Source organism: Camellia sinensis, chromosome 2, assembly GCF_055761805.1.
Source record: "Camellia sinensis isolate YWXY chromosome 2, ASM5576180v1, whole genome shotgun sequence".
NCBI lineage: Eukaryota > Viridiplantae > Streptophyta > Magnoliopsida > Ericales > Theaceae > Camellia > Camellia sinensis.
This window is the reverse complement of record NC_138962.1, coordinates 148,207,499-148,220,806: the sequence shown is the minus strand read 5'-3', so window position 1 is coordinate 148,220,806 and position 13,308 is coordinate 148,207,499. Positions and strand designations below refer to the sequence as shown.

Below are 13,308 nucleotides of genomic sequence, written 5' to 3'. Positions count from 1 at the left end.
GCCAGACTGAGCACAAAAAGCCTCAGCCAAACTGAGCATTAAAAGCCTCAGCCAGACTGAGCACCAAGAGTCTCGTCCAGACGAGCAACAAAAAGCCTCAGCCAGACTGAGCATTAAAAGCCTCAACCAGACTGAGCACCAAGAGCCTCGTCCAGACGAGCAACAAAAAGCCTCAGCCAGACTGAGCATGAAGAACTTGGCCAGACCGAGCCTCAGCAGCCTCAGCCAGACTGAGCATTAAAAGCCTCAGCCAGACTGAGCACCAAAAGCCTCGTCCAAACGAGCAACAAAAAGCCTCCGCCAGACTGAGCATGAAGAACTCGGCCAAACCAAGCCTCAGCTTGACTGAGCATGAAGAACTCGGCCAGACCGAGCCTCGGCCAGACTGAGCACAAAGAGCCCCGTCCAGACGAGCGACAAAAAGCCTCAACCAGACTGAGCATGAAGCACTCGGCCAGACCAAGCCCCCACCAGACCAAGCATAACAAGGCCATCCATACAAACTTCATGCTTGTGGCATTAATAGACACACTTAGTCACAATTCTAGGTCTAAGTTTTTACACCACTCTTTACTTAGTCAAATTCCAAAGACGTTCTTACATGTTTCCTTTACTAGTCAGATTATTTTCTTCTCTATCAACTTTTACAAGTCAGCCTCTTTCCTTACTAGTCAAGCATGACTCTAATAAACCACTCTCATCCACTGCAGCAATGTGGCACGCATAAATTCATAATTTTTACACATTTTAAATTTCACTCTACATTGAGGAGTTTTTAACTTTACTCTGCATTGAGTTTTTATTACACGTTCAATTTCACTCTGCATTGAGGAGTTTTTAACTTTACAATGCATTGAGTTTTTATTACACGTTCAATTTCACTCTGTATTGAGGAGTTTTTAACTTTACTCTGCATTGAGTTTTTATTACACGTTCAATTTCACACTGCATTAAGGAGTTCTTAAATTAAGTTTTTATTACAAGCTTAACTCCACTTTGCACTTCACAATGAGTTATACATTCTCATTCATTTCAGTTGCACAAGCACAGACAATCCAATGAAAACACAACTGAAATTTTACTTATTCATAAATTTGTACATAAGTTCATTACAGCAATTCAAAAAAAAAAAAAACAAACAAACAAACACGAACACGCCAACACAACTCTAAGTACAAGGTCTTCTTCTTCTTCTTCTTCAATTACTCCTCTTCCCTGGCCACGAGGTCTTCTTCTTCAATACCCTCATCCAGGGGGGTCTGGGCCACATCGTCGTCGTCAATTTTTACACTACTCAAGTCTAAGTTTAGGAACAGCACCTCAGCTTTCCGCTTGAACATCTTCCAACCACTGTCCCAGAACTCAGTCATTTCGTGTTTATAAAAGTCTGACCGCTGGAAGCTCTCAATGACTTTTGCCACAGTCCTATCCCCAGCGGTCGTCCTTGATGGGCCCGCCCCCCCAAACTCCTCTCTAGCCAAGCTGCTGGCGATCGCAGCATCAACTGCCATCTGAAATTCAGCAAACCCCTTGAATTGATCCACTGCTACAACATACAGATCGGGGTATGCCGCCTTTTCAGAGGCTGCCTTGGTCCTCTCTTCGTCCAGATCCTTCTGCAGGGTCGCCCTTTCAGAGGCTGCCTTAGCCCTCTCTTCCTCCAACTCCTTCTTCAGGGTCGCCCTTTCAGAGGCTGCCTTGGCCCTCTCTTCCTCCAACTCCTTCTTTAGGGTCGCCCTTTCAGCAGTTGCCTTGGCTCTCTCTTCCTCCAACTCCTTCCGCAGGCCCTCCATCTCCTCCATTATCTTCGCATGCTCGCCCTCCAGCTCCTTCTGCAGACCACCAATCTTCACGTCTGCCTCATCCTTCTGTTTGACCAGCTCTTCATTACTGGTCATCGCCTCTTCATGTCGTTCAAGCGTGACCGAGCAGGCTTTTTGGGCCTCCTCCAGCCTCTTCTACTCGCCAGCCAGTTGGAACTCGAGCGACACAACCTAGCAACGTTCGTTCTCCAGCTCCAACTTGACCGCTCGCAACTCAGCATGGGCACTCTCCCAGCTTACACTCTCCTTCTTCAAACTCGCAAGTTGAGCCTTGGCCTCGTCTGCCTTCATCTTTGCAGCTGTTGCCTTTCTCAGCAGAGCCCCTGCTAAGGTAGTTACCTCCATTTGAGCAAAGCATAACCCCCTCAACAGCTCAGCCTCATTGAATCTGGCGGCTGAGCGCACGGCCGCCTCCTCCATGATCCCCACAAGGCGATCTGCACCTACCTTGGCTGGGCCTTCTTCTCCCTCCAGCCGCCCAGCCACTGCGCAAGCGTGGTAGATCGCAGTCGTCAGACTGACTCCCCCTCCTTGGGGCGTAGGACCCCCCTAGGGCTGTTCTCCTCCCCTTGGCTCAGGGCCAGTTGCCCCACCTTCTACTTGCACTTCGGGGGCGACCCTCGCGACCTCTGCGGCAATCCCCACCACTACTGGGACGACCTCTATTCCCTCCGACGCGATGTCCACCACTTCTAGGACGACCACCCTTCTTGGGGTCTCCTCCACTCCCCCCCTCTCTGCCTCCTTGGCCATACTGGTCTCTTCTGCCCTCACTTCCCTCCTTTTCTTCAAGGCAGGCTCTTCTTCACTCCCCCTCACTCTCCTCTTCTTCTTCACTACACCCTCCATCTCTATCTCCTTCAAAGCCCTCTCCTTCAAAGGATCTATTGGGGGCGGTCGTGGCACAAATTCACCTAAGTCTCTTTCTCCTAAGGGTTTGGGGCGAGGTCGGATCCTCTCCCTCGCAACCGGCTTTGGTGGTCGGTCTGCCTGAGACTCTTTGAATTTTTGGGCTTTAGCAAGGATTGTCTGATCCTCCGCCTCTTGAGCCTTCCTCCTCGCCTCCAACTCCGCTCGGTCGAGGTCCCCACCGCTCGGCTGTGGACCTAACCCTACCGCAAACAAAGCCGACGACTAAACGAGCTCGTCCCATCTGGCTCCTTCCTTCTCCCTCCATTCCTTTACCCTCTTCACCCTTTCCTCCGCTGCCGCCCCCAGTTTTGGCTTTACAGATTTGGTGGGCACTCTCCGCACCGTGCGAACCCTAACCTCTCCATTCGCGGACACGTAGAACCACCGCAGCCTCCAACCCTTAATTGATGACAGCAGCCCCGTCACCAGACCCCTCACTGCCGCCGCCTGCAGCGTCACCCAAGTCTCTTGTTGTCCTGCAGCGTCAACCAGGCAGAACCAGATCACTGTCATGGCCACCCCTTCGTTTGCCTTCGGCCACGCACTTGCACAGGCCAGTACGATTTTCCACGCATTGGGCATTAGTTGGCCCAGCGCTACCTCCAAACGATTTAGGACATCTACCACCACTTGCGGCACTGGCAGCCTCAGGCCTCCCTTCAATGCTTCCTCATAAAGAGCAAACTCCCTTGGCTTGGCGTCGGATGGCCTTTCCGTCGACATCGACAACAATAACTCTATCTCAACAGGAACCTGGTATTTTTCGCGAATAGCCTCCAACTCCGCTGCAGTAACCGTTGATTTGTCAACCTTCGTGTGCCAGTGATCTGATTTCGCCTGGTTGATTGGCTTCGGAGCTACCATTATGGTGGAGGCATGAGATCGTACCACCGGCTCACCCACCCTCTCCATTTGCCTCTCCGTCCTATATTGCTCCGCTAACTCCACCGCATCGTCATCACCAAGCAGATCCACCCTGGCATTCGCAGCTTCTTCTTGGTCCATTTCTATGGTATGTCTGCGAATCGCTTCAGATGCGGGTACAAGGAAATCGAAAAAGTGTTGCAGAGGTGTATCATGAGCAACAAAGGAATTAACACTTGGAATGTTTTGATTTTTCGCAAAGAAGTAGGTAAATCGAATAATACCAAAAGCCCACGGTTTGCCCGTATTCCAAGGATCCCAATTAATTTTCGCCAGTTTGAAAACTTTTCAAAACATCCGCCAAAACTATCTTTTCAACACCCATAATGACGTATCGTTTCATTTTTGACCCAACGCCTAATCTCCCCCCGCGAGATGTTGCCACGTATACGACCACGATCCACTGTCTCTTCCCACTTCCTTGTCTTTTCCACTTCAAGGCCACAGCCCACTATGAACAACCCAAGCCCATCACTCGGAGCCTAACACATAACCCAGCTGGTGACGTCCAGAACAGTTGAAATCCAACATGGCATAAAGAACCAATGACATTCAGATATATGGCAGGTAAAGGACAGGCCACATCAGCAGACAAAGATCTGTAAAGTTATTGCCACTGCACATCACCATTAATGCAGCCCATCACAGCATTTATTACGACAACACCTCTTTGTCGGAACAACACCCCCTTACCTTGAACAAGGTAAGCTACAGCATAGACTTTCGGCCAAGACGGCAGGTCGGAAGGGACAACGAAATGATTACCACAGGATATAAGCAAACATTGAAGACAAGAAGAAGGTTAAGCTTTCTATCTCCAATCTCTCTCTCTACATTCTACTTCTCTTTCTAACTTGCCCGTCGGAGGGTTCACTGGGGGATTATCTCATTCCCCGTTGAACTTGTTTGCAAGTTATTTGGCGGGCCCGATCATTTGGACGTGGACCTGAGGAACTTGAATTAGTCCGATCCATTCACCGGGATAAATTGTTTCATCAATATAAATACATCTTTTATGAAGAATTTTGATAGCTTGATGGGCCATGGAACCTATCACCTCCAATGTGGAGTCGCCGGGTGTAAGGTTTCATTTGTTGAATGACACAAAGGTGCAAATTTTTACACTTCTTTTATTTTCAAACACTGTGTTTGGAATATAATCAACCTTTCACTGTGAAAAACATCTGTTTGGTTTAAAAATTTTAAAAATAGTTTTTGAAAATTTTAATTCGTATTTTTTTTAACATTTAAATTTTTTTATAAATTTTATAGATCCACTTAATCTAAATACATTTAAAAAGTACAAAAATTTGTAAAAAATTTATTGAATATAAAAAAATATTAAAAAATATTGAATTTTTATATTTTTTTGTATTCAATGAATTTTAAAAAAAAAATTATATAATTTTTATACTTTTTAAGTATATTTTAAATGGATCTAAATATTAAAGAATGATTAAAATATTTAAAAAGAAATTAAAAAATAATATTCTATTCACATTTCTTTCACATTTTTATTTTGTCTTTTTAAATTCTTATTCAAATGGTCAGTACCAACTTACCGTTTTCTATCTCCAACACAAAAATATATGATTGTTTTCAAGAAAATTGGTTTTTCACATCTGTGCTAGTACAAACTGGTTTTTCAGGAAAATTGTTTTTTCACATATGTGCTAGTACAAATAGGAATGGCAACGGGGCGGGGCGGGGCCGGGGATCACACTCCCCGTCCCCGATCCCCGATGGTGAACATGGCCCCGTCCCCGGCCCCGATCCCCGACGGGGAACCTATCACTCTCCCTACCCCCGCCCCCGATCGGGGATCGGGTTTCCCCGACCCCGAAAATTCCCCGGCCTAAATTTTTTTCAACAACATCACACATACATTTTCAACAACATACACAGAAAGATCAACAACAACAACATAAAGATCAACTAAACCCTCATCATCACATCAAAACCAGAAACAAAGTGCATCAAAATTAAACATATTCACTCTCAGAAATCAACTACAACTTCATATCTTATCTAAGATTCATAGGATCCAAGCATCTAAGACACAGAATTGAGTCTTAGATTGAGAATAAAAACAAGCCCACATGCCAGTTAAACAAAAGATTCACCTAAAAAACACAAAACAAAACAAACTCACACAATAGGCGAAAATCCATTTGCACAAAGATCACAAATTTTTTTGACAGAAAGATCTGAGAGCATCTGACTCCACCATGCTCGATCGAAGGAGGTAGTGGCGTCGGAAGAGGCAACGGTGTCGAAGGATCGAGTTGACGACTTCGGATACGGAAGAGGAGGAAGAGGCGACGGAAGAGGAGGCGGTGGTGGCCTAGAGGAGGAGGAGGCGGTGGTGGACTGGACTCCGACTGCGTCTGTGTGGAGAGGAGAGAGAGTGAGAGAAGAGAAGAGAGAGAGAGAGTGGAGCTGCTGTTCAAAACCATTACACTGTGTAAGACCATCCTAAACATATAATATATATATATATATAGTATTTAAAGAAAGTGGAGCTGCTGTTCAAAACCAAACCCTAAACATATATATATATATATATATAATACAAATCGGGGCTAAACCGGGGCGGGGGTGGGGCCGGGGCCGGGTCGGGGCCGGGGATAAAATATGTATCACCGTCCCCGGCCCGAATGTCACCGGGGATTTATTTTTGAATACCATCCCCGGCCCGTCGGGGGTATTTTTCGGGAAAAAACCACTCTTATCGGGGACGGGAGTCGGGTCCCCGTCGGGCCGGGTTCAAATTGCCATCCCTAAGTACAAACTGGTGTCTAGAGAGTGGACGCACATATCTAACCAACTAAAAATCAAAAACACAACATTCAACAACAATAACAAATTATGAAGTACGGAGAATTGAGTACCCGTAAAAAATGCAGCGACACTATAAAGTTATACACCATGTATAATATATACACCTCACTATATATTGAGACATTATGATAATAATAAAAAAAATAAAATAGGAGAGAGAAGCTAATCCCGGGCAGGAAAACTTATGCATTTATATGTATGTATATTAATTTTCTAAAATGAATCAAACATTATACAAGCATATATTTAGGTCTCGTTTGGGAAGTGGCTATTTTAATAGGTTATTTGGCTTTTTGGCTATTTTAATAGGCTATTTTAGTTTTTATGTGTGGGAAGATGAGATGGATTTTATTTGAGTTGTTGTATTAAAAAATGTGTTGAAATGATGTTTGAAATTAAAATGACAAATTTGTCCCTAAATTTTTTTTTTTTAAATTGCTATGAAGGGGTAAAATCGTAAAATGTTCATTGATGGAACAAGTGACAAAGCTGACAGTGTAGGCTGTGCCTACACTGCCGACTATGCAGTCCTATTTTTTTTTTTTTTTTTTTGAAAAAGTTTGCAAAAGTGGCTTTTTGGCTAAAAAAAATTTTTAGGCTATAATAGCCTCTTTAGGCACTTCCCAAACAGCGCCTTAAATTGTGTTTGGATCATAAATTTAAGTAGGAATTTTTAAAAAAAAATTAAAAAATGAGATAAATGCGAATGAAATATAAGTTAAAATTTTTTTTATTTCTCTTTTTATTTTGAAGTCTCTATCTAAATTCATAATTTAAATAAATAATTCAAATATAGAGTTTGAGAAAATTACAAGAGATAAATTAAGGAAACGAGAAGTACCTGGAAGCAAATTAACTTGAAACACACACAGAGAGGCAAATTAACTTGAGAGAGAGAGAGAGAGAACTTGTAAGGTAGGGAAGGGAGGAAGCCTGCTTGACAAATAGTAGAAGAGAATAACCAAGTGAGTTTCCGATCACAGAAAAGAATGATAATAAGGTGAAACTCAAATTAAGGGATTGTTTGGCAATTAAGGATTTTAGTTAAAAGATTAAAAAAATATTTAAAAAATTAAAAATATGAATTCATATAAAAAAGTTAAAAATTCTTTTTTATTCACTCTACATTTTATATATTCATATTAATTTTAATTTTTTTATTTATAAATAATTGAATCTTACAATATACATAATTTAAATCGACACAATATCAACAGGCACAACAACTTTAAAGTTTAAAGCACAATTGTATTCTTTTGTCCTTAGGTATAGGTAGGTGGGTGGGCGGGACTTGTTTTTTAGCATTTTTCTCATCACTATCTTTCTCCTTTCCCTGTTCTCATTGAACCACTGACCATGGCGTCTATACTAATTATATATATTAAGAAAAAAAAAAAAAAGATTTTTAATGAGAATGAATGTGAGAATTAAGTTTTCAAACTAATTTTTTTTTATAATTTAAAATGTAAACAGAAAATTTATTGATTAGTTAATTAAACTAAAAAAATAAAAAATAAAAGTTCTAATTATTTATGATTTCAAATTTTAAAATTCAAACCAATATGAGAAATCATATATTTAAGTTGTGTTTGGATCATAAATTTAAATACAAACTTAAAAAAAAATTAAAAAATGAGATAAATGTGAATAAAATATAATTTAATTTTTTCTTTATTTCTCTTTTTATTTTCAAAATCTCTATCTAAATTCATAATTCAAATACACAATTTGAGAAAATTACAAGAGATAAATTAAGGAAAACAAGAAGTACCTGGAAGCAAAGGAAGGGAAGGGAGGGAGCCTGTAGAAGAGAATAAACCAAGTGAGCTTCCAACCATACAGAAAAGAGTGAAAATAAGGTGACACTCAAATTAAGGGGTTGTTTGGCAATTAAGGATTTTAGTTAAAAGATTAAAGAATTATTTAAAAAATTAAAAAATTAAATTCATATAAAAAAATTAAAAATTATTTTTTTATTCTTTACATTTTATTTATTCTTATTAATTTTTTTTAATAAATAATCGAATCTTACCATATAAATAATTTAAATCGACACAATATCAACACACACAAGAACGTTAAAGCACAATTGTATTCTCTTGTCCTTAGGTGGGCGGGACCTTTTTTTTTAGCATTTTTCTCAACCCCACATGTGACAGGCACAACAACTTCAAAGCACGGTATTCTCGGCTGATTTTCCTGACTATGAGATTTTCAAAATTTTGGGTTTTTCTCTTTGTTTTTAATTGGAGGATAAAACGGTTTTACTGAAATTGTTTCTCAGAAAACGACTTTTTGAAGAACCGCGTTTTGCAATTAAAATAATAATAAAATTTAAATACATTTTAATTAATTATGAATTAATTAAAAACAGTTTTGATAAAACCCTCTTTACACTTAATTTTTTTTAAATTTATATTTTTAACATTAATATTTTTTGACCAAAAATATTTCTAATACAAAAATGATTTTAGAAAAGTTGTTTTATTAAATGGATTCAGAAAAACCGTTTTCACAATTTTTTTTTTTTTTTCTTCATGTGAGAAGGTTGTTGGACTTGGAAACCAAAAGATGAGAGAGAGAGAGCAGCAATTCCAATGCATTCAAAGATGAGTTTCTTTAGAAAATTACAGCACATACAAAACATAATCCATATAATATTCCAACAAATCTCATCAAGAATCACGTTCAATTACTTATTATATAGAACATATATTGCGGGGGTTTGGAAAATTGTTATTTTAGTAAATTATTTTAATTTTTAACTATTTTAGTAAATTATAATTTTTATGTTTAGAAAGATAATTGAATTTTTTTATAGTTGAATATGATATTTGTGAAAAAAAAATAAAATGATTATAAATTTGATATAATATTTTATCTTATTAATTATTTTAATCTATTTTATTTTATTTTTTTTTATAAATTTTAACCTAAATTAAGTGAAAATCACACTACCCAAACAGCCCGTATAAATTAAGTGAAAATCACGCACGCATTCCTGATCTTCCACCGTCTCCTTTTCTCTGTCAAGAAAGTTCTCCACTCGATAAATTCTTGGGTTTTTTTTTGTTTTTGTGTGTGTGTGTGTGTGTGTGTGTGTTTGTTGGGGGGAGCTCATCATGGGTGTTGTTGGAGGTTGATGTGAGAAATGACAAGTGTGATAAGCTTAGGGAGGTTTTTGTAAAATCAGAATATTTGACCACATTACAAGGTAGCGTTGGGTAATGATTACGTTTTTTATTTATAATTATAAAAATTTTATAAATTAATTTTTGTTTATTTTTAAAAAAATATAAATTATAAACGTATTTAGTTTAAACAAAATGTTTGAAAAATTTTAAAAATATAAACTAAAAAATATGTTTATTAAGGCCTAAAATATTTATATTTATTTTTTATTATTTATGATAATGGGATCATACACATTTTAATTCAAAAAAAATTTAATTAAAAAAATTATTTGAAAAAATTTATTTGACAAAAAAAATTAATTGAAAAAAAAAATTTGTTAACCAAAATTTTAAATTTCTGATTAAAAACCAACGTAAGCTCATTTTTTTAGTTTACGTTTTTTTCTCGAATTTACAAATTGAGACAACCATTTATAAACCAAAAAAATTATCAAACAAATTTTTATGACAGTTTTTTAAATTTTGTAAATATAAACTGAAAACGAAATGGTTACCAAACATATATTGTGAGGGTTTAAGAAGTTATTTTAGTAAGTTATTTTAGCAGATTAAAATTTTTGTATTTAAAAATATAATTGAATTTTTTTATAGTTCGATGTGATGTTTGTATTATCAAATTAAAGGCTATTTTAATTTATATTTTCAACATAAATATTTTTTGACCAAAAATATTCTTAATACAAAAATGGTTTTAGAAAACCCGTTTTATAATCAAACACATCACTTAAAATTATTCAAAACTCAATTCAAAACTCAATTTCAAAACTCATAACTAAACACACAATTCAAAACTCAAAACCAAACTCTTTTTAAAATTCTATTTTTAAAAGATATTTTTTTATTTTGTTTTTTAAAATTATTTTTAAGATCATGATTTGAGTGTGGAGTCGTGTTTTGAGTCATGAGTTTTGAAAAAAGAAAATTTGTTTGGTTATGGGTTTTGAAAAGAGTTTTGAGTTGTATTTTAAGTTTTGAGTTTTGAATTGTCTTTTAAAATTTTTTGGATTTATTTTTTATAAATTTCTAAATTTTTTCTTAATTTTATTTTTTTAGGATAAATATTTTATATTTTAAATATTTATTTATTTATTTTAATGTGCACTCTATTTCATACATTTTTGTGTTGTATTTTTTAAATATTAAAAAATTGAAAAAAAATAATTTTTATTTTAAATATAATTTTTATTTTAAATATTTTATTTTATTTTATAAAAATATCTTTAAATATTTTTTTTTTAGTTATATGTATAGTTACTATTTGAGTGTAGAGTTTTGAAAGTAGTGTGAAATTTCATGTTTAATTATGAGTTTTGAAAATAATTTTTATATGTTTGGTTATGATTTGAGACTCTTTTTAAAACTCAAAACTCTTTTCAAAATTTAAAATTCAAAAACTCCTTTCAAAACTCTTTTTAACACTCATAACCAAACAAATTTTTTCTTTTTAAAATTCAACTCATAATTCCATACTCAAATCACAAATCCACATACAAAACATAATTTCAAAACTAACCAAACACCATCCAAAATTTCTGAATTTATGTGGACCCAAAAAATGATAGAAATTTTTGTAAAATTTCAAATCCAAAATTCACAAAAAATTTAACTTATATTTTATTTACATTTTTCTCATATTTTTACTTTTTATTTTTTTAAATCCTCACCAAAACGACATAAGACTCTTGTACCAATTTCACGTTATCCATCTCCAAAACAAAAATATATATGAATGCTTCCGCGAAAATTGCTTTCCTTTTAAACACTTCAAACATATGTGCTGCTACAAATTCGTGTCTAAAGAGTGGACACCCATATCAAACCAACTAAAAAATAAAAACACAACATTCAACAGCCAAAATTAAAATAAAATAAATAAAATAATAATGAAGTTCGGAAAATTGAGCACCATAAAAAATGGAGTAACACTCTATAAAACTAGATGCATGTATATGTATACACTTCACTTTATATATTGCGATATATAATAATAATAATAATAAAATCAAATTAAAAGAGAGAAGCTAATCCTGGGCCGGAAAACTTATGCATTCATATATATGTATATTTTCCTAACAAGAATCAAGCATTATTGATGCTATATTTAGACATCGCTTGTATCATGAATTTTGATGAAGATTTACATAAGTAAAGAAAAAAGTAATGAGACAAATATGAATAAAATGTTAGTTAATTATTTATTTATTTTTTTAAACTTTTATTTAAATTCATAATTTATATACAGAGCATACAAGAGAGAAATTAAGGAAAACGAGAAGTACCTGGAAGCAAATCAACTTCAGAGAGAGAGAGAGAGAGAGAGAGAGAGAGAGAGAGAGAGAGAGAGAGAGAGCTTGCTTGAGAAATGTAGTAGCATAAGAGAATAATAACCAAGTGACAAATACAGGAGAGAACTTAATAATTGGATTTGTTCTTACTTGTCTATCTGTGTTTGTCTTTTCTTTTTGTCTTTTAAAAATGGCCAGTCCGTTTGGTAAATTATTAGATTAATAAAATAAAAAATTGTGACTTCTCACCAAACTTTGAAAAAATAAAATAAAAAATGATTGTGATGTTTCATAATTTTATTTGGACAAGATAAGAATTAAAATAGTACACGTCTCTTTTTATTTTATACATGTTTGATAAATTATTTTAGATATTATAAAAATATTATACATAATTATTTGTACTTTTTTTAGAAAAAATTTCACTAATTTGATGAGAAATAAATATGAGTTTTAATTAATTAATTAATTTGATTATTTCTTCTTTTTTTTTTGTTATTTCTTACCTCTTTAATTATTCAAAATAAATGAGAATCTTTTTCTATATTTTTTAGCAATGTTACATCTCCTAATTTTACTTCCTTAATTTCACCTCTAATAGTGTGACACACTCCCTTATGAATTGATATCACGCTCCTCTCCCTCTTATCTTTAATTTTCTTAATTCCACATTAGTAGATGTGAAATTGAAAAAATAAAATTAGGAGATATTCTTTCATTAAATAATTCAATTAGAATAATGTCATGCTCAGCAGTTGCATCATCGGAACAAGGAAAATATAAAATAAGGGGTAGTTTACCTGTCACTGGCAATCTGGCATATAAAAACCAAGTTACACGTCAGTGGAAAGCTTTTGATAATTTCAACACGAATGTGATCTACAATTTTAATTAGGATTATTTATATGACAACTTCTTAAATTATTAAAAAATATTATTTTGATACTTTAAATTATAAAAATATATAAATAAGTCTCCTAAATAATTAAAAAAAAATATTACTTTTCTCCCTAAATTATAAAGGTATATAAATGTCCTCCTAAATTATTGTAGTGTTTCACTTTTACTCCTTCCATTAAAGGATGTAGTTGGTTCGTTTTTATAGTTTAAAGAGTGAATTACACTAATAGTCCTTATAGTTTGGGATTTGTGTCATTTTGGTCTCTAACTTTTCAATTGTAACACATTTGACCTTCAATTTTGAATCTTGTTCCAAATAAGGACAATTGAAGGTATCATTAAATTTTTTAAGGATAAAATCGTCAATTTGATAAAATATAAACTAATTTGACAAAAATAAATGTCGAACAAATATTTTTGAATTTTTAA

At 35.0% G+C, this 13,308-nt stretch overlaps 1 protein-coding gene across 1 annotated transcript in view; it reads right to left on the bottom strand.

Annotated features, from left to right (window-relative positions):
* The window catches only part of LOC114291210 (putative disease resistance RPP13-like protein 1), a 30,690-nt gene extending 18,567 nt beyond the window's left edge, over positions 1–12,123 (bottom strand). The window contains exons 1-3 of the mRNA XM_082915783.1: positions 11,974–12,123; positions 8,272–8,301; positions 7,342–7,433 (exon numbers count right to left, since the gene is read on the bottom strand). The gene's annotated coding sequence lies outside the window, so the exon portion shown is untranslated. The remainder of the gene's footprint in view (positions 1–7,341; positions 7,434–8,271; positions 8,302–11,973) is intronic.
* Between the last annotated feature and the right edge of the window lie 1,185 nt (positions 12,124–13,308).